We start from the raw sequence: 21,892 nt of genomic DNA on the forward strand, positions 1-21,892 counted from the left end.
AGGAATGCTGGAACCTTCCTTAATATGTGCCTTAGAATAAAAAGATGACAGGACAGCAGGTTGGTGATTGGCTGGTGAGCATTAAGGTGCTTTTTCTTTCTACTACGGCAGTGCTTTAAATTAAGATAATGAAACAAGAGTAAAACACGAAAGTCTGCAGGCACTGTGGTTGAAGTAAAAACGCTGAGCTGGTGAAACTCAGCAGGTCAAGCACTGCACTTTATGTAGCAAAGATAAAGATACATAACCAATGTTTCAGGCCTTCATCAAGGTCTGAAAATATATCGGTGGGTGACCCCAAACAAAATGGTGGGGAGGGGGAGGAGCAGGGGGAGGTGCATGGTCCCAAAGGCAGGATGTAATAGGTGGATAAAGGAGGGAGGGCACACCAGCAAGCAGGGGGCGGAGGGATGGTTCTGTGAATAGAGGGAGAAGGGGCTGGAGAGCTGGAGGAAAGAAGGCAAAGGGAAGGGAGGGAGACTAGGCCAGCAGAAACCAGAGAAGTCGATGTTAATGCCATCCGATTGGAAAGTACCCAGGCATTGCTCCTTCAATTTACAGGTGGTCTTGGTGGGATAGTACACAAGTGAGCATATGAGTTGGGTGCGGAATTGAAGTGGTTGGTCTTTGGGAGATCTCTGTCACTGATGCAGACAGAGCAAAGTTACTCAGCAAAGCCATCTCCTAGCCTGTTCCCAGTCTCTCCCATGTAGAGAATTCCACAAAGGAAGCACCAAAAGCAGTAACTAACTCCCATGGATATACAAGTGAAGTGTTGAAAGGACTGTTTGGGGACCCGAATGGTAGTGATAGAAGAGTTGTCAATACAATTACGGTGCTTCCTGCAGCCATAAGGAGGTGGTGTGGGGAAGGGAGGGGGTGCAATTGGTGGGGAGTGATGAGTGGGTAAGGGAGTCACAGAAGGAGCAGTACCTACAGCAGGTGGAGAGGGGAGAAGAGGGGAAGATGTGTCTAGAGGTGGGATCCTGTTGTAGGTGGTGGAAATTGTGTGGATTTGGAGGCTAGTAGGGTGGTAGTTAAGGACATGGGAAATTCTGTGTTTGTTATGCCTGGGAGTAGAGGGGGCCAGGGCAAATGAGCAGGAAATGGAGGAGAAGCGGGTGAGGGCTGAGTTGATGGTGATGGAGGGGAAGCCACGTTTGTGGAAGAAGGCAGGCATTTTAGAAGATCTCAACTGGAACCGACACTGCAGAGATGCAGAAATTAAGAGAAGGGACTAGGATCCTTGCAAGGGACTGGGTGTGAAGAAGTATACCTGAGATAGTTGTGGGAATTGGTCTGTTGTAGGTGCAGAAATTACGGAGGGTAATTAGATGCGAAGGCTAGTGGGGGTGGTAAGAAACAATAGAACTTATATTGAACTCAATCTCCTAAGTTACTTCAATATAACTATTGATATTTGTTAAATGAAGACTTCAATTAACTAGGGCCGCACAGCCTCTGCAGCAGCCGGGTTTCAAACACTATTTTTGTGGAGCTTGCACATTCTCCCTGGGCTTCCTCTCCAATAAAAAAAAAACAAATACAGGTACTCCCCATCATATGTCTGTGTTCCGTTCTGGATAACCAGTTGAATTTCAGAATGGACGTATGTTGGGGAATTGCCCTACCTGTGATACTAAAGAGTAAAATGATCCATTTCCTTCTATTCTCCATCTCCAAATCCTTCTCATTCTCTCTGTTACTATGGACCCTGACCACCCTGCTGACTCTACTGGCCTCTAAAATCTGTCGACCATCAGAATATTTTGCAACAGAATCAGAAAAAAATGGGACACAAGGAGTTAATATGTGGTGAAATATCTCAACATGGCAGCCAACAAGGCCAGCTCTCACGAGAGGTTGGGCACTAGCCAACATGGCGGCCACCAAGGCCAGCTCTCACGAGAGGCTGGGCACCAGCCAACATGGCAGCCACCAAGCTCTCGCGAGAGGTTGGACACCAGCCAACAAGGTGATAACCACAGATAGGCCGGATTTTCAACGTAATCACGTATTTTATTTTATTTTTTTAATTCAGTTGCATTTGTGGATAGACGCAAGCCGCATAGGTCGTAAGTCGGGGAATATCTGTACAATTTGATTGTAAGTTGTCCCAAATATGTAGAATCTTGGATAGTGGGTAGCTTGATGGGAATATGTAGAAGATAAAATTGGTTAGAGTACGAATATTGTAAAACAGGTCAGCACTCAGTAGGGTGGAAGCCATGTTTCTGTGTTGCATCTCTCTATGGCTCCAAGTGAGTAAAAAAAATCTAATCTAAGATGTGACAGATTAAGTTTCAAATGTGGACAGCACTATGTGAGAATTGTGACTGCTTTTCATGTCCTCAGCAAGCTTATCTGCAGCAGATGCCTATATTCTGAGCCTTCCCAGCTCATTTAACTGATGTGCATTGGAAACACTGACAGATGAGGAAGGGGGAAGAATTTTCAGATACTGTTGTCTGGAATATAATCACATGGGCAGAGGAAGGCAAAGGTGTGAATGAAATGTTGTGAGGCTGCATAAATTTATGTGAAGTAAAAGGGAGTTCCCACAAACTCTGGTCCCTTGTAAGAGGTACATTGTATTCACCGCTTATGATAACAGCTCAGCCGCGTTCCAGACCAGGCATAATGGCACTGACGGCAGAGAAGAGCAGAACAGAAATTATGTTGTTTAAACTTGGGCAATTGATAACAAGATAAAGAAATATAAAGAGTATGCTTCCCCACCAAAAATTATAGGGTTGAAAGGTAACAGACGGAGGCAGGAGAGGAGCTTAGAAAAAAGTGTAACCAAACCCAGTTATTGTGGTCCTTTTAATGCAGAAACTGACATGGACCGAAATAAGGAGCTCCTGCTGAGAAGAGTTCAGCAGTTGGGCTCGAAGAAAGGTAAGGTAATAATTTCTGGGCTATTGCTATGCCACATGCACATTGGCATCCAGCAAATGGATGAGGAGAAGTAGCGCATGGGCAGCGGGCTGGTGTGGGAAAGGGGGCTTCCTTAGGAAAAAATAAGGTCATTTAAATTCAGGTAAGACAACCCATGGATAACAAGAGATGGTCAAGGTATTATGTTGTTATTTTGATTGACTAACAAACTGATTAGCAGGACATGGCCCTGAGTAATCAGGTGATATGTTGTTAAAATACAAGATGGAGGAACAAACTCATCAAATTCAAAGAGAATAAAAATTCTTGGACTGTATCCAAGCATTTTAAATGAATCTAAGAAAGATAAGGGAGAGCTATCATGTAAAAATTCTTAGGAAAAACCTGGGGTGCCATGAAAATGACATAGCTCACCTATATTGAAGAAGGGAATTATAGGAACAATCAACTTAATGTCAGCGATGGTAAAAATAAAGGAATCATAACTAAAAGAGAGTGGATCAGAGAGGGTGGTTCCTACCATTATTTAACTCAGTCATTTCATAAGGAAGTTTTGAACTCATTTCTGCCCCACTCTGCACATGTTAATGCACGCTGTTGGAATCAGTAATGACATATTCGGGTGCGACTGATTCCAAAAAAAGGATCATTTTGATCTTTACAAGAAATCTTCAGCAACACCTTTCTGTCAAATTTTCAACATATCTGTTGGCTGATCTTATTTTAGCATGTGCTATATGTATAACTTCCTGCTTGAATGCCAGACAGCACCACGACTTCAGTTCCCGAGGTTAAAAGTTCGATCGTTGGTACAGTGGAACAGGTTGCTTCTTTCGTTACACACATCAACAAACTATACGAGGCATTCCTTGGCTTTTGCTTGAAGGACTTGAAACTAAGGTGAGGGAATGACGTCGCCGTCAGCCTGGGAAAATATAACATTAGAAATAGGAGCAGGTATAGGCCATTCAGCCTGTCAAGCCTGCTGCACCATTCACTGAGATCATAGCTGATCTGATGATAGGCTCAGCTCCACCTACTTGCCTTTTCCCTATAATTACTCTACTAAGCACAAATCTATCCAATCTTGTCTTAAATATGTTTACTGAGGTAGCCTCCAATGAGGTACCCTTATGAACATTATGTATGCCTTTTAGATACAGGTAGTCCTCAACTTATGATGGGGTTATGTTCCAGCGCTCCCATCGTAAGTTTTTAAAAAAATTGTAAGTTGAAAAAGGCCAGTGGGATCAGTGTGAGGACCGACAAGGGGCTGTTTGTAGACAGCAGGGCAGTGGGATCATGTGGGGACTGAAAGAGCGATGTTGGGAGACACTGAACATCATAGCCTAGCCCAACTAAAATTCGAAGTGCAGTATGGGTCGAACCATCATAATTTTGAAAAATCGTATGTCAGACCATCATCAGTTGGGACTATCTGTATATTTATTTTTAAAAGATGCTGTGAAGATTCCAAAATCGAGATGAATATGAGGGAGAATTAAAGGCTAGTTTTGGTTCGGCTATATCAGCAGTTAGTGCTCTGAATTTATTCCATCCTCAGGTTTCTCTGAGGGAGAATTAAGATGAAACAGTCAATTGGCTCACATTGAGTGTGCCGTTAAAGAGGAAAATCAGGCTAAAATTTTGTTCCATTAATTTGAGTGACTGATCATACCGAACTGTGCAATTCCTTGGTGTTTCAAACCTCATTGGAAGAAGTGTCAAACACCAATAAACAAACCCACCTGTAAATGCAGAGGCTCTCAATGGCCACAGGTGATGTCGCCATTTATTTCATAGCCAGAAGAGCAAACCAACAGGTTTAGCAAATCAATGTTAGTATCCTCCCCTGAGGCTCCACTGGCTCCTCAATAAGATGGGGAGTCACTATCAGTGGAGCTGCACTGCAGAAGATGCAGGGGCTGCAGAATGATTATAGAATGCTTATGGCCAATTTATTTCTTGGATTCCACTTTCCTATTATTTAACCATGGCTTTCTTTCTTCCCAACCCTTCCCTTTACCATCGCCCCATCCTTTTCCTCCTCTACTCTTAAAAGAGGTCCACCAGAGCTGCCACATAATGAGGAGGAAACTAGCTCATCATCCAAAACAGAACTTGGAACCAACAGCTCAGGGAATGCCGCTGTCGTGATAGAGGTGGGGTCTGCAGGTCATATAAACGTGCTGGAAACATTCAACTTTTCAGGCATCATGCAAGGAAAGAGAAACATGTAACAGTACAGATCAAAGGCCCTTTCATGCTTGCATTTCTCTTTCCACTGCTGATGCATGCCCTAGGAGTGCTTCCAGTATTGTCTGCTTCTTTTTCAGTTACTGGGATCTGTGTATGCAGAGTCTGTACCAGACTGGGGAGGGGGTCTAGGTAGATAGAAACTATGAATGTAAAGTCAAGGAATATTTAGAGTTCCAACTTCAACCTGTAGCCCATCCAATCTCACCAGTAGTTCAATTTCAACACTGATGAATCCTGCCGTCATGTAGTCACTGATGGTTACTGTCCCTCTGTCCATTTCTGACCATAACAGCACAGCACAGGCAGCACACTCAATGATTGAGTGCTATGTTGGAAGTTCAAACAACTGTCATCACTGCTATTAAAAGATCTAAGAAGCATAGTGAGGATGTCTACAGTGAAACCAGGTCTAATTGGTTCAATCTCTTCACAAGCCATACAAGGTCAAAATGCAGTAAAACCCATGGTATCTGGTACCATTGTAGATGCCGGATAAGTTAATTTTCACTTTGCTTGAGAGAGCGTGTTGCATGATTGGCGAATTAACCACAAGGAGGCACCGATTTTAAACTTTCACATTTTAACCTATTTATTTTCCATGATTTTTTTTTTGTCAGTTGCTTCAATTCTGGATAATGGGGATTTTTACTTATAAAAAATATTTTATTTACAACACTGTAGATGCTAATTCTGGCCATTGAGTCCCATGCCACCCAATTACACCCAATTAACCAACAACCCCATACATTTTGAAGAGTGGGGAGGAAACTGGAGAATTGAGGGAAAATCCACGCAGGATTCGAGCCCGTATTGCTGGCACTGTATCAGTGTTACACTAAAGCACAATGATAAACTTGCCTGATCCTTTTAGACAGCAAAAGTGGAGGTAGGAGGGGTTGGGTAATGGGGAACCTTGCCTGCTTTGAAATGCAGATTCCAAATGTGGGCTTAACAAATGTGTGTCCAGTTGGTTACCATGGTATGATTTGGCTGGGTGGAGTGAATTCAATATTGAATGCAACATCAACTGGCCTCTACATATTTCTTGCATGTGCACAAGTCCCATCTCTCTCATACTAACTAAATTACAATGGACAACAATTTTTTTAAAAAGGTTTTGTTCCTGAAAAGAAGCTGAATGAAAATATAATTTCAGATAACTTCATAAATTAAAGTATTGAGAATAGGAGTTGGGATGTGATGTTAAAGTTGTACAAGACATTGGTGAGGCCAAATTTAGAGTGTTGTGTGCAGTTTTGGTCACCCAACTAGAGGAAAGATAGAAAAAGTGCAGACTTCAGGAACTGAGTTAAACAGATTAGGACTTTTTTTGCCCCTGGAGTGTTTAAGAATGAAAGGAAATTTGATAGAGGTTTTTAAAATTATGAGGGACATAGATAGAGTAAATGTAGGTAGACTTTTTCCATTGAGATACAAACCAGAGGAGCTGGGTTAAAGATGAAAGGGGCAAAGTTTAGGGGGAACATGAGGGTGAAATTGTTTACACAGAGAGTGGTGGGAGTGTGGAACAAGTTATCAGTGGATGTGGTGAATGCCCGGTCAATTTTAACATTTAAGAAGAATTTGGACAGCTACGTGGATGGGAGGTGTATAGAGGACTATGGACTGGGTGCATAGGCAGAAAAAATGGTTCGATACAGACTAGAAGAGCTGTAATGTTCCATGGTTTTATTTGCTGTATCACATACAAAGTTGGAGAAACATTAAATTAACTTTTATTAAATTTAGCATGTTTAATTGCATAATGATGCTGACACATTGCATTAGTTGAACTAACCTAAAATATTTTGCTACTGATTTTTGTTTGTACTCAGCATCTGAAGCCCTTTCGTGTCAGAGCCCAACAATAGTCGGCCAGCATTGATGGATTCCAGTTGCCCTGATACCACTTTTCCAGGGTCACAATGGTGAAACCTATCACCATGTATTGCAGCTGTTGCAACATTTATGCTGTATTCCTGAAGACAATAAATGCTATTGTTGAGTTCACTCACTATACTATTGCCTGTAGAACATGTGCATCAACACGTGTTCAATCTATAATCAATGTAATGCACAGCATCTGAATACGTGAGCTGCTTTTATTGCCTGTCTGCATCTATCCTGACTAAGCATTCCCAGGCCTAAGACAACATATGCATAGCACCCATACTGAGTGCATGCCCAGGCATGCTTGGACATAACAAAACAGCTTGCTTTGTGGCCAATGCACTAGCAGACAAAATAAAATAGATTATATCTAAAGAACGGTACGTGATAAGGACATTTTAAGGCAATTCATGTGACCAGCAGCCCAACATCCATAAAACACATCCAAAGGTGTTCAGAAAGCAAATACTTTGTTATCCAATGTTATTGGTGATTGACATTCAGCTCCGAAAACGTGCACGAACAATCAGCACTTCAAAGGAGGCAGAAAAGAGAGTGATGACAGGCAGCTCGATTTCCTTCCCAATGTACTTCAAAAAAGTACTGGGGACTGTAGGTTAATGGGGTGTAAAATGGCCAGCAAGTACTCATAGGATTGAATTGGCCTGCTACAGTGCTGTATGTCCAAATAAATAAATACTACACTGAGATAGAATGCATCACTTCCTTTTTATCTCCTCATGGTCTAATTTGAAACAAATTGCACTTATTCAAAATAAATTTGTCGGCATTCGGACAGTGAAGGATATGAATCTGTGAGCCTCTGGAAGAACATTCATTTCCTTTGGCTAACAGGCATTTTGACTATTTTGTTTTACAGTCTGTTTGCATTTTCCCCATCCACAAGCACTTAAACAATCTCCAGCGAAATTGCAAAAACAAAATATTGTGAGGAGTGAGGTCAGATGGCATCATCTAAAACGTTCCAGCTTACCCTAAATTTGTCTCACACTTGCGTGTTTGGTGCTGAAATCAGCACCTTCCAAGGCAATAAGTCACCGAACCTATAACCATTCTGTCACCAGCAACTCTCAGTGCTTGACAGAGTTTTCTGGACTTAGAGCTCTTTGCATTCTTCCAGCTCAAAATGTTTCATGTTAGAAACTAATCAAAATCAATTTCTGTGCTTCTTCTAGAATTAATTTTTATGGTAAAAGAGCATTCTGAAATGTCAACAAACAGTAATGATGAGTGGAAGAGCAGAAATCCCCAAATCATGTGGATATTAAAAATTATGAATCTACAAGTTGTCATAATCTTCAATGGCACATGAGTGAGGTCAAGAATCTAATTCCCAAAGTTCTTAAGTAACTTGGTACAAATAACCCAGCTCTGACATCAATCTAACTTGCACACTCAGTGCATTGTTAGAAAACACTTGATATGAAGGAATTTCATCCCTTCTATAAACAGTCCAAGGGAAAAACACAGCAGCTCTCAAGAATTAAGAAGATGTTTGTGCCGCAGAATATGATCTCTTGATAGAAAGCTTAATTATAGTTGTTTCATTTTAATCAGACTCACAAGCACTGAGGAATAGAAGGTAAACGATTTAAGGGGATATCTCTATGGCACTGAAAGCAGCTGGAAAGGTACTGAACTTCAAGAAACACGTTACAAATATTAAAGAAAACATGGATGTTACTCCCCACCTACTTATATGGAGAGCTTCAGGTAATGTTAATTATAAATACAAAGCAAAGCAGGATTTCCAACACTCCCCTTCCATGACAGGAGGAAATACAGGTACTCCCTGACTTGCGACCTATGCGACTTGCGTTCATCCGCACATACAACCGAAAATTTGTCAAAAAATAATAAGAATATAACATTTGCGCGGTTTGTGTTGTATTTGACAAACCATAGCATGGATATTTCTGTGCGCATGCGCGAGTCTGCGGTTCGTACATTGGATTTCGGTTGGCGCATGTGCGAGAGTTGAGGGCACAAATTCAATATCGTTAAGGCGCTTAACTCTCGCGCATGCGGACTTGAGGACTAGCGCATGCGCACAGGAATCAAGCTGCCCACGCCCAGCCTACTAACAGGGTAAGTACACACATTTTGGCTCTTACATGTCCTGTATCCCTGCTATAGTTTGTCAAATACAACATCAATTTGAGTTTTTCTTTATATTTGTTTAACACAAATGCAAAATTCCAACACATGCCTATTGGTCACTGGGGCTGTAACAGCGATGCGCTAATCGTGCCCTGCTTTCAGAGACAAAAGATAAATGTGAGTGGTGGAGGGTGGCGTGTTTAGTGTAGTGGTTAGCACAACACTAGTACAGCGCCAGCAACCCGGGTTCAAATCCAACGCTGTCTATGAGGAGTTTGCATGGATTTTCTCTGGGTGCTCCGGTTTTGTCTCATATTCCAATTCCAAAGTGTTATGGGGTTTAGTAAGTTAATTAGTCACAGGGGTGTATTTAAAGGCAGCATAAGGTCATGGGGCAGAAGGGCCTGTTAAAGTGCTGTATCTCTAAATTTTAAAAAAAGTAAACCAGCTTGCACTCAATATTCACTAATTTGCCCAAACTAATGATGCATGCAGATAGACAATGCCATCTTATACCAACATATTGAATATATTTTGTGGATTGAAATTGATCTGTTTCCTCTGCTCTGCCCACCCTGCTAACATAAAACTACCTTCATTTTCAACTTTCTACGTGGAATAGGACTGTAAAAAAAATTGGAGAGAGGAGGGAAGTTTAAAGGAGATGTGCAGGGCAAATTATTATTTACACAGAAAGTGGTAGATGCCGGGTATGGGTTTACGGAAGAAAATAAGCACCAGTTAAGAGGCTTTTTGAAAGACAGGGAAACATGTAGGGAAAGGAAAGACTTGGATCATGTGCCAGCAGAGGGATTTTGTTTAATTTGCCATTGCAGTGCATCCACCTTGGGCTGAATGGCCTGTTCCTGTGCTTTCAAATTCTATGAACATAGTATGATTAAGATTGAGTCAGACAGCACAGAAGAATGCCCTTTGACCAATCAAGTAGGCACTGATAATAAAACACTAATTTTAACCCTCCCACATTGGCCTCAAAATCTACCATTCATTGCACCCCAGGAAAATCATGTGGCGGCCAATTAAGGTACTATATCTTAGGGCTATGGAAGCAATCCATTGGTTCAGAGGGTGAAGATGCAAACTCCATACAGACAGCTCTGGAGTTCAGGTTTGAACACAGGTCACTAGCTACACCACTGTGCCACCCAGAAGTTACTGTGGTCAATAATGTATGACTTAATACTAAAAGAGATGCAGCAATTTAATTATAACTTTCCATCAGTAAATGAGCCAATGCCATGTTTCACAATCTGATAATTAAGCATTTCTCAGAACCTAAAAGCAGCATGAGCAATAATTTAGCTGGCAATGCAATTTTCTTCTCTCTGTTGAGGAGGATGTGAATATGAATCATATTACATGTTTTACAATTTGTAAGCTCAGTCTTTAAAAATGTTTAACATCCCTCCACACTTGAATTGTGTTATTCTTAGCTTTTCTACTCCATATTTATGCTTCAATCTTTGACCATCCTCAGCCTACTTTAATCCTTCACTCACTGTAACTGAAGCACAAGTACATACAGTATATAGTTCCAGCATTACTTTCCTGCTTTTGCATTAAAATGTGCAAAAATATAAGCACATATTTATTTAGTCTTGTGAACCAGTGTTACTAATTCCAGGAATACTTAGACAAGTACGTTGAGATCTTTCTGTTCCTTGGCACACAAGATACTGCAGATCTATCGTAATATGGAGTCCTAACCTGAAACACTGAAAACTCCTTCCAACTCCCCCACTCCCCCCCCCCCAACAGATGCTGCTTGACCCACTAAATTCCTCCAGCAATTTGTTTTTTTGATCCTTCTGTTCCTCTCCACTCCACAGAATCCAACCATTTTCTGTGTATTTCCTTATATGTTCATCCAAATGCAGAACCCCGCACTTCTCTGGATTGAATTCCACTTGGCACTTACTTGCACTTTGGTATTATTGTGTACAGTGAAAACAGAAGCGGCTCAGTTAGTGGGGGCAGCACGGTTGGTGTAGTGGTTAGCGCAAGACTGTTACCACGCCCGCAACCGGGACTCGAATCCTGCCCTGACAGGCGTTTGCACGTTCTCCCCAAGTCTGTGTGGGTTTCAGTTTCCTCCCACTATTCAAAACCAGGTTAATTGGGTGCCATGGCCTCGTGGGCCGAAATGGCTTGTAACCGTGCTGTATGGTTACATTTAAAAATATTAAAAAGACATTCTTTCTCACAATTAGCCATTCTGCAATTTTTGATAACATTTATAATCTACTTGATCATGAAACCTATATAAAATTGTACAACATCGAATTGTACCATAAAAAGCAAAGCGCAGCTATTCAGTCACTAAATATTCCTTTTTTTAAATAATTTTTTATTTTTCACACGGTGAACTCTATCAACCAAAGTATATACAAACGTTTCTCATTAAATATTCACAGTGGCATTTTCTCCCTTTTTTTCCCCCCCTAACCTCCCTCCCCCCCTTCCCACCCCCCTCCAAAACAAATAAATATTCAACATATACAATACAATAAAACCATAAAATAATGTCTTCACACAATGAAACCAGTCTGGTTTTTCCCTTGTCTGGTTCTACTTTTACACACTGAATGTAGTCGTTTTGTCTTCTTATCATTTTAGGGGGTGGAGGTCTGAGGCAAGCCCTCTCTGTTATGTTCCATGTACAGCTCCCAAATTTGTTCAAATAATGTGACTTTATTTTTTAAATTATACGTTTTTTTTTCCAATAGAATACATTTATTAATTTCCATGTACCATTGCTGTATTCTCAGGCTCTCTTCCATTTTCCAAGTTGACATACATTTTTTTTTGCTACTGCTAAGGCTATCATAATTAATCTTTTTTGTGCTTTATCCAATTTGAGGCCTAATTCCTTACTTCTTATGTTACTTAGAAGAAAGATCTCTGGATTTTTTGGTATGCTATTTTTTGTGATTTTATTTAATATCTGATTTAGATCTTCCCAAAACATATTCACTTTCGTACATGCCCAAATTGCATGTATTGTTGTTCCCATTACCTCTTCCAGCAAAAACATCCATCTGATAATGTTAGATCCCATTCTTTTAACTTTTGATGCGTGATATATAACCTGTGTAATCAATTATACTGTATCATGCGTAACCTTGTGTTTATTGTATTCTTCATAGTTCCAGAACATAACTTTTCCCATGCTTCATTTTTTATCTTTATGTTTAAATGCTTTTCCCACTTTTGTTTAGGTTTATAGTTTATTTCATCATTTTCCTTATCTTGCAGCTTAATGTACATGTTCATTAAAATCTTTTAATTATCATTGTGTCTGTAATCTGCTTCCTTCTGGTAATCTCAAACTGTTTCCCAATTTATCCTTTAAATAAGATTTCAGTTGATGATATGCAAACATTGTACCATGAATTATTCCATATTTGTACTTCAACTGTTCAAATGTTAATAAATTATTTCCCAAAAAATAATTTTCTATTCTTTTGATTCCTTTTCTCTCCCATTCTCTAAAGGAAAGGTTGTCTATTGTAAAAGGGATTAGTGGGTTTTGTGTCAATAACAATTTTGGTATTTAGTCATTCATTTTTTTTTCTTTCTAAGTGGATCTTCTTCCATATATTAAGTAAATGATGTAATACTGGTGAGCTTTTATATTGCACTTATATAGTATATATTCCGGTACCTTCTCCCCTATTTTATCTAGTTCTATCTTAGTCCAGTCTGGTTTTTCCCCTGTCTGGTAAAAATCTGATAAATACCTTAATTGTGCAGCTCTATAATAATTTTTAAAGTTTGGTAACTGCAAACTACCTTGGTTATACCTCTCTATTAATTCATCTAATGCTATTTTTGGTTTCCTCCCTTTCCACAAGAGTTTATTATTCTCCTTAGTTCATTATAAAGAATTTTTCTGTTAAGGGAATTGGTAACGATTGAAATAAATATTGTATCCTTGGGAAAACATTCATCTTAATGCAATTTACCCTCTCTATCAACGTTAGTGGTAATTCTTTCCAATGTTCTTTATTAGTGGCTGATAATTTAGTTTGTACAAGTGACTTAAGTTATTATCTAACCTGATACCTGAGTATAGGATTGCTTGTGTTTGCCATTTAAATGATGATTCTTTTTTAAATTCTGTATAATCCGCGTTACTCATTGGCATCACTTCACTTTTATTTGCGTTGATCTTGTACCCCGATATTTCTCCATACTTCTTAAATTTATTATGTAATTATTTTATTGATATTTCTGGTTTTGTTAAGTATTCTATGATGTCATCTGCAGATAAGCTGATTTTATACTCCTTCTCCTTTATTTTTATCCCTTTTATTTTATTTTCTGTTCTTATCAGTTCTGCCAGTGGTTCTATTGCTAAGGCAAACAATGAGGGGGATAATGGACATCCCTGTCTAGTTGACCTACTTAATTTATATTGGCTCGATACATATTCGTTTACTGTTACCTTCGCCAATGGTCTATTATACAATGCTTTAATCCAATTAATATATTTTTCTGGTAGATTGAACCTCTGTAATACTTTAAATAAGAAGTTCCTCTCTACTCTGTCAAAGGCTTTTTCAGCATCTAATGCAACAGCCACTGTTGGCTTCTTATTTCTTTGAACTGCATGAATTAGATTAATAAGTTTACAGACATTATCCGCTGTTTGTCTTTTCTTAATAAATCCAGTTTGATCTTGTTTTACTATTTTAGGTACACAATCAGCCAATCTGTTTGCTAATAATTTCGCTATTATCTTATAGTCTGAGTTAAGTAGAGTTATTGGTCTATATGATGCTGGTGTTAATGGATTCTTCCCAGTCTTTGGTATTACTGTAATTATTGCTGTCTTACATGAATCTGGCAAGTTTTGTGTTTCTTCTATCTGGTTCATTACTTCCAGGAGAGGAGGAAATAATAACTCTTTAAATGTTTTATAGAATTCTATTGTGAATCCATCCTCTCCTGGTGTTTTATTGTTTAGCAGCTTTTTTAATATAATCTGTACTTCCTCTATTTCAGTTTGTTTTGTTCCTCTTCTTGCAATTTCAGCAGTTCAATTTTAGCTAAAAACTTCTATTTTATCATCTTTCCCCTCATTCTCAGTTTGGTATAATTGTTCATAAAATTCCTTAAAGTTTTCATTAATCTCAAATTATATGTAATTTGTTTGTCGTTTTTCCTTGTTGCCAATACAGTTCATTTAGCTTATTCTGTTTTAAGTTGCCAGGCTAATATTTTATGTGTTTTTTTCTCCCAGTTCATAATACTTTTGCTTTATTTTCATAATGTTCTTCTCCACCTTGTACGTTTGTAATGTTTCATACTTTATTTTTTTGTCCGCCAATTCTCTCTTTTTCATTATATCTTCCCTTTTTTCTAGTTCCTTTTCCGTATTTACTATCTCCCTTTCCAACTGCTCTGTTTCCTGATTGTAGTTCTTTTTCATCTTAGTTACATAACTTATTATCTGTCCTCTAATGAAGGCTTTCATTACATCCCATAACTTATTAATCTAATTCATGCGGTTCAAGGAAATAAGAAGCCCAACCGTGGCTGTTGCGTTAAATGCAGATAAAGCCTTTGTCAGAGTAGAGTGGAACTATTTATTTAAACTATTACAGAGATCTTTCACTGATTCCGTGTTTATTTCAAAATATGTTTTAATTTGGTGTTCAATAAACTCTCTAAATTCCTGCCTTTTAAGTAGCATGGAGTTTAACCTCCAATTATATGTTCTTGGTGGGATGTCCACCAGTTTTATTGCTAATAACAGGGGTGAATGATCAGATAGTAGTCTCGCTTTATACTCAGTTTTCCTAACTCTCCCTTGAATATGGGCCAACAACAAAAAAAAATCAATCCTTGAGTATGTTTTATGCCTATTCCAATAATATGAATATTCCTTCTCTCTTGGGTGTTGCCTCCTCCATATATCCATAAGTTTCATTTCCTGCATTGATTTAATCATAAATTTGGCTACTTTATTCTTTTTGCTTGTCTTTTGTCCAGTTTTATCCAACATTGGATCCAAATTAAGGTTATAATCCCCTCCTTTCAATATATTTCATTGTGTATCTACTATCTTCAAAACAATATCTTGCATAAACTTTTGATCCTCATTAAGTGCATATATATTGAGCAAATTCCAAAATTTTGAGTATATCTGACACTTTATCATTACATACCTTCCTGCTGGATCTATTATTTCCTCCTCTATTTTGATTGGTACATTTTTATTAATTAATATGGCTACACCTCTAGCTTTTTAATTATATGATGCTGCTGTTACTTGTCCTACCCAGTCTCTCTTTAATTTGTTATGTTCCACTTCAGTTAGATGCATTTCCTGCACAAATGCTATATCTATTTTTTTTTCAGTAAATTTAATAGCCTCTTCCTTTTAATTTGGTTATGTATTCCATTAATGTTTATAGTCATATAGTTCAACGTGGCCATCTTATATCTTGTTTACACTTCATTTCTGCTTCCTCACCTCCTCCATCCCCTTTTTCCCCATTTTCATCTCTCAGTTTTCCCTTTTTAAACTCAATGTATGACAACACATTTAAAACATAAAATACTCCAACAATTCCCACACCCAATATTACCTTAACCCCAAATGCCCCCCCCCCCCCCACTCTGAGTTGCCTCTTATCCCTTGCTGGGCAACCACAACTCCCCTTTCCATTTGGATTGCAATCTTGCTAACTGATTTTGCAGTGATGGTTACTCTCTCCTCCCCAACCCCCCAGAAAACATTTTTTCACACATTAAACAAAGCTCTCCCTTTTTTTCCTCTTACTTCCTTCCTTCCCTTCTCTTTTCCCTCTTTAGTTCTTTACGTGTATTTATTTTTTACATCTTTATCTATACTTTATTGCCATTCTTCATTCTTATTACATCTCTTCATCTCTCCTTCTGTCCTGTAAACACTCTGCAAATTCTTGTGCTTCCTCCAGATCCAAGAACAATCTGTTTTGCTCCCTGGGTATAAATATTTTTAGCACGGCTAGATGTCTTAACATGAATTTATAACCTTTTTTCCATAGGATCGATTTTGCTGTATTAAACTCCTTCCTCTTCTAAGAGTTCAAAACTTATGTCTGGATAAAAAGATATTTTTTGACCCTTGTATTCCAATGGCTTATTATCTTCTCTAACTTTATTCCTTGCCCGCTCCAGTATATTTTCTCTTGTCATATATCTCAAAAAATTTTACTAAGATGGATCTTGGTTTTTGATGTTCCTGTGGTTTCGGAGCTAATGCTCTGTGTGCCCTTTCTATTTCCATTTCTTCCTGCATTTCTGTTGTTCCCAGGACCTTCGGGATCCATTCTTTTATAAATTCCTTCATATCTGTGCCTTCTTCATCTTCCTTTAGGCCCATTATTTTTATGTTGTTTCGCCTACTATAATTTTCCAACATATCAGTTTTCTGAGCTAACAACTCTTGTGTCTCTTTAATTTTTTGTCACTTTCTTCCAATTTTCCTCTTAAGTCATTCACTTCAATTTCTACAGCCGTTTTTCGTTCTTCCACATTTTCTACTCTTTTCCCTATTTCTGTCATGACCAGCTCTAATCTTTGCATTTTATCTTCTGTTCTTTTCATTTTTCTTTTAATTGCACTCCCTCAGCTGGTTGCGCCATGGTTGCCCGCTCTTTGGCTGAGCCCCCCTCCTGTCAGTGTTTTCTTTTACCTTTGATTTCGCACTGCTCATGCGGGACTCCTCGTGCATGCGCAGTTGCACACTTTTGTTTGGCTCAGAGAGCCATTTTGAAGTCCACCGGTCGGGGGGGGGGGTGCGGGGGGGGTCACATCTCCACAGGGCTAGCACCAACCTCAGAGAATAGACGTTCTTCACCACCACAGCTCCCTGTTCCTTCGTGCAGGTAAGGCCTTCTTCTTTCTTTTCCGGTGACTTTTTCTTTTTTTCCTGTCGTTTTTACTTTTTCCTTCTTGGGTGCCAACTTCTTTCTCTTCTCTGCAACTTTATCTTCTATTTCTCATATTTTATGTTTGTTGAACTTTGTCTATTCTTGACTTCTTTTCCTTTTTTCGGGAGAGGGCTGGTTTTACTCCACCGGCCACTACTCCATCACGTGACTCCTCCCAGTCTCTAAATACTCCTGATGCTTTCTGCCACCCAGTTAATTTTGGATCCAACCAGCCAACCTTTAATTCTTTCATCTGCCTGCCATGTGGTTTAGTCAAATATCTTCATAAAAACAATTCAGACTCATCAAATGTGTAACCTTTGTGGACTCTCAATCATAATCGCCTTAACTGTAATACACGGTAAGATTTTCCTAACGTTAAGTAAAGAGGTTTTCATGGGTTTAACCTACAATATTTTAATAATACCTGCAGACAATAATGAACTAGAAGAATCCTGTTCAGCAAAAAGGACATATTCTGTACATAAAGGACAGGTGATCTCCGCAGAGACCGTCTCATTGACTGTCTGCAAGAGAAATTTAGAGGAAGCCCTAAGAAATAAAATGGGTCTTTTGTAAAACTATAAGCATATAAGTGGAAGAAGTCAGCGTTTGCCAGATGTTGTTGAAGCACTTTTGGCAAAAATACAACCTGTTTATTCTTGATACTAGAATAATATTTTCAATGTAATCTTTCAGGTAGCAAAGGGACCAAGGCAGAGAGGGTTATTTCCTTCAAGTTTCTGAGACTCCGCATATTGGAGGGTGTCTCCTGGAGAGAGCACATTGAGGCTACCATGAAAAAGGCACAAAAAAATGCCTCTCCTCCATAAAAGTCTGAGGAGATTTAGCATATTATTACACGTGCACTGAGAAAAGTAGACTGACTGGTTGCATCACATTGTGGTAACAATGATGCCCAGGAACACAAAAGGCTGCAGATAGTGGAAAACATAGCCATGTTCATCATGGGCTCCAGCCATTGAAGGCATCTATGTGATGCGCTATCTCAAGAATGGAGTCAACATCGTAAAGTATCCCCATCCAAGATGGTGACAATCTCTTCTCTCTGCTACCTTTGGGAAGAAGGTTTGGAAGCCTGAGGTCCAGCACCTCTAGGCTCAAGAACAGTTTTTCTTCCAACAGCTATCAAGCTCTTGAATGTCTCCCACATTACCCCAACCATACACTACTCTGGGATCATAAAAATAACCTGTCTGTGCCAGTGAAACACCATTTTATTATCTATTCATCCTTTATATTTATTATCTCTTTCTGTATTGGGGTAATTTAACATATAATTTTTAAAAATTTGTTATTTTACGATTTTACTGAAGACTTGTTGTACTTCATAAATTTCTCTTGGCTATCTTGGCTGCAGCAGGTAAGAATATGTACTTTGTACTTACGTGTATGACAATAAACTCATTCTCACTCTCTCAATGAATCTGACAGAAAAACTAGCAAGAAGTTAAAATTTGAAGTTATATCTCAATGAATCTGAATGATGTTAGTTTGAAAACCACAACAATGATAAAATTCAAGATCCTTTTGTCCAATTATCCATCTAGCTCCAATTGTACAAAAATACAGTATTACAATCCCAAATACACAAATTGGTTCCAAATGCTGCTACATCAGAAGCCTATCTTTCATACTAAACAGAAACTCCACAAATTTCACAATGTGTGGCATGGTTTGTCAATATGAGGAGGATAACTCATATGGCAACAGTTTGCTACTTAACAAGTCTAATTTTTCACTTAAGTAGGATAATGCCTTTGTTCAGAGCGGTGAAAAATATGTCACGAAATCAAGTAAAATATTTCACCAGAACATTTCCAAATGTTTTCCTGCTCAGACTTCCGAGGTCATATGCTGCATGACAATTAATGATATATTTATGAAAACAAACGCCACTGGGTTCATATAAATTAGATCCACGTTATTGTGCAGTTCTATAGGTAGATACTCTCTACTCAATTCCTAAGTTTAATGGTTTGCAGACATTTCATCTCAAGTCAAAATTCATAATCTCAAAAACCAGGTAAAGTGGCATACAGTGTTACAGCATCAATCACTGCACTTCCAAACTGAGTTCCGATGGAATGGTTGGTAACAGAAAAGATGAAGTATTCCATTTGGCTTTCATACAACATCAAGCACAGAGATTGATAATTAGCAGAAATTTGGAAACAGATGCTGATCAGTTCAGTCAAACTTTGATGTCTTAGTAATGGAACAAGAGCCAAAAGGAAGAGAATCAAGGGAACTTTCATCTGACTATTTATTCTGAATTGCATTTCTTATTAATTCATTTAATGACATTCAAACTTTATTGACATTTACTGCCCACCCCTAATTACTGTTGGAGATTGCCCCACAACACCACACCTAACAGCCTGAGTACATCTGGGACTTTCTGATCTTAGAAGCTAAGCAGGCCCAGCACTGGGAGGGGAGACTGGCTAGGAACGCCAGATGCTGTAGGTTTCTGTGAGGGGCGCTGGACCGTGGTAACTCTCTGTCTGCCTTACAGTAGACAACAGTTGAAGAATTTCATGTGTGTTGCATTGTTCATGTAGAATTACACGACAACGCTGTCAAATAGGAAGTCTTGGGATTTAGAGAAAGTGATGATGAAAGAATGAGAAAGTTCTTGTGAGTCACTATTTTGAAGGATCGTTTTCCTGGACCCAACACACCAATGGCGTCGAGAAGAAAGCATGTCAACGCCTCTACTTCCTCTGGAGTTTGCGGAGGTTTGGCATGACATTGGCAAATTTCTTCAGCGTCACAGTTACAGTCTGGTATTGGGGACACCAATACACTTGAGCGTAAAGCCCCCCGCAAACAGCCCAGGACATCACAAGTAAAACCCTCCCCACCACTGGAAACATCTACACAAAACACTGCTGTTGGAGAGCAGCAGCGATCATCAAGGATCCACACCACCCAGCACACGCTCTGTTGTCATTGCTAACATCAGGAAAGGGGTATCGGTGCCTCAAGACTCGCACCACCAGGTTCAGGAACAGCTGCTACCCTCCACCATCAGACTCCTCAAGGACAAACTCAACCAGGCTCCTTACTTTTGGAATTTCTTTCCCCTTTACATTTCATTGTCAACAATTATATTTATACAATCTTTTATTTGTTTTTTGCACTGCCAATAAGTAGTAGTTCTAGCTGACCCTCAGGAAAAAGAATCTCAGGGTTGTATGTGATATCATGTTTGTACTCTAACAATAAACCTGAAATCCAAATATATTTCCAAGTGAAGACATGGGTGAGAATATTCCTCTGGTATCCTGTGCTGTTCCCTTGTGTCTACTGCCTTTGAAGGTACCAAAAGTGTAGTTACTCATTGAGTAACTGTAATGTATTTTGTAAGGATTAATTTGTAAGGATTCATTCTACACTATTGTCCACCAGTGGCAATTTTGGGGGAACCCATCAGGAGGGTTACTGAGTTTCTGGAACTGCTCCTATCTAAGCAGGGCTGGATTTAGACCTGGTGAGGCCCTAAGCTATATAAAGCTTGGAGGCCCCCTTGTTAAAAAATTACAATACAAATTATTTTCAAATGAATCCATTTACTGATTACATATTTATCATCTGGTTGGCTTGATCTCAATCATAGATTATAAAACAGTATAGCCTGGAAACAATATTTAAATAATTTTAACATACATTATAGGTAGTCTGCGACTTACACCCATAATTGGGTCGGTCTTATCTCGGAATGGACGTAAATCAGAATTTTGCCTGCCCACATGGAGTACCAAAGTCTTAAAGCAAACTTTTTAATCAAATCATTTCTCATTGTAGATTTTTGTTATATTTGACAAACTATAACAGGAATACAGGGAATGTAAGAGCCAAAATGTGCGAACTTACCTTGTTATTAAGCATCCCATGGTACAGAGGCTGGGCGTGGCCATCTTGATTCCTGTGCTCATGCATTAGTCTTCAATTAGGGCATGTGCAGGGGGTTCACATATTGGAGTCAGTTGGTGCATGAAGGAGACTTAAGCACCCTCATAATATTGAATTTGTGCCCTTAACTCTTGCATATGAGGCAAGTGACCTCCAATACCTGAACCCACCACACACGTGCCAAGCAAACTCCAATATGTGAACATACTGCGCATGCGCCAACCGAACTTCAATAGGTGAACACACTGCGCATGCACCAAACCGAACTCCAATACACGAACCCACTGTGCATGTGTCAACCGAAAACTAACGCACGCGCACAGGAATCAAGATGGTTGCGCCCAGCCTATGAACAAAGTAAGTATGCACACATGCCCTGTATCCCTATTATAGTTTTCAACTGCAACATATACTGCATAAATCTTATATTTTTTCTTATATTTAAAAAAAAGTGGTCATATGTGCAAATGGATATAAATCGAGTAGGTCATAAGTCGGGGAGAACCTGTAATATATTTTTGAGCCCCCTGCGGATAGCGAGGCCCTAATCTGTAGCTTGTTTAGCTTATGCCAAAATCTGGCACTGAATCTAAGAACGTATTCCACCATTTTCCTGATTTGTGTCATGTTGACGGTGGAATCAGGAGGTGAGCCCTGCTCTGCAGCACACCTCCTACCCCTGTTGTCACAGGATTTCTGTGGCTGGTCCAGTGGGGTTTCTGGCCAATTGTGACCTCTACGATGTTGATGGTGGGTGATTCAGTGATGGTGATGTCACTTCATGTCACGGGAAAGGGCTTAGACAACACTGATTGAAGATGGTTATCACCTCATCC

General features: G+C 39.3%; 1 protein-coding gene and 1 long non-coding RNA gene across 10 annotated transcripts in view; one reads left to right on the forward strand and one right to left on the reverse strand.

Annotated features, from left to right (window-relative positions):
- The window catches only part of b3gntl1 (UDP-GlcNAc:betaGal beta-1,3-N-acetylglucosaminyltransferase-like 1), a 392,999-nt gene that overhangs the window by 253,301 nt on the left and 117,806 nt on the right, over positions 1-21,892 (reverse strand). The gene's annotated exons all lie outside the window — the stretch shown is intronic.
- LOC138756600 (uncharacterized) lies at positions 3,673-7,164 on the forward strand. Its single transcript, XR_011353185.1, has 3 exons — positions 3,673-3,801; positions 4,964-5,063; positions 6,996-7,164. It is a non-coding gene; the product is annotated as an uncharacterized lncRNA (long non-coding RNA).

The sequence above is a fragment of the Narcine bancroftii genome, chromosome 3 (genome assembly GCF_036971445.1).
Source record: "Narcine bancroftii isolate sNarBan1 chromosome 3, sNarBan1.hap1, whole genome shotgun sequence".
In the NCBI taxonomy this organism is placed as follows: Eukaryota; Metazoa; Chordata; class Chondrichthyes; order Torpediniformes; family Narcinidae; genus Narcine; species Narcine bancroftii.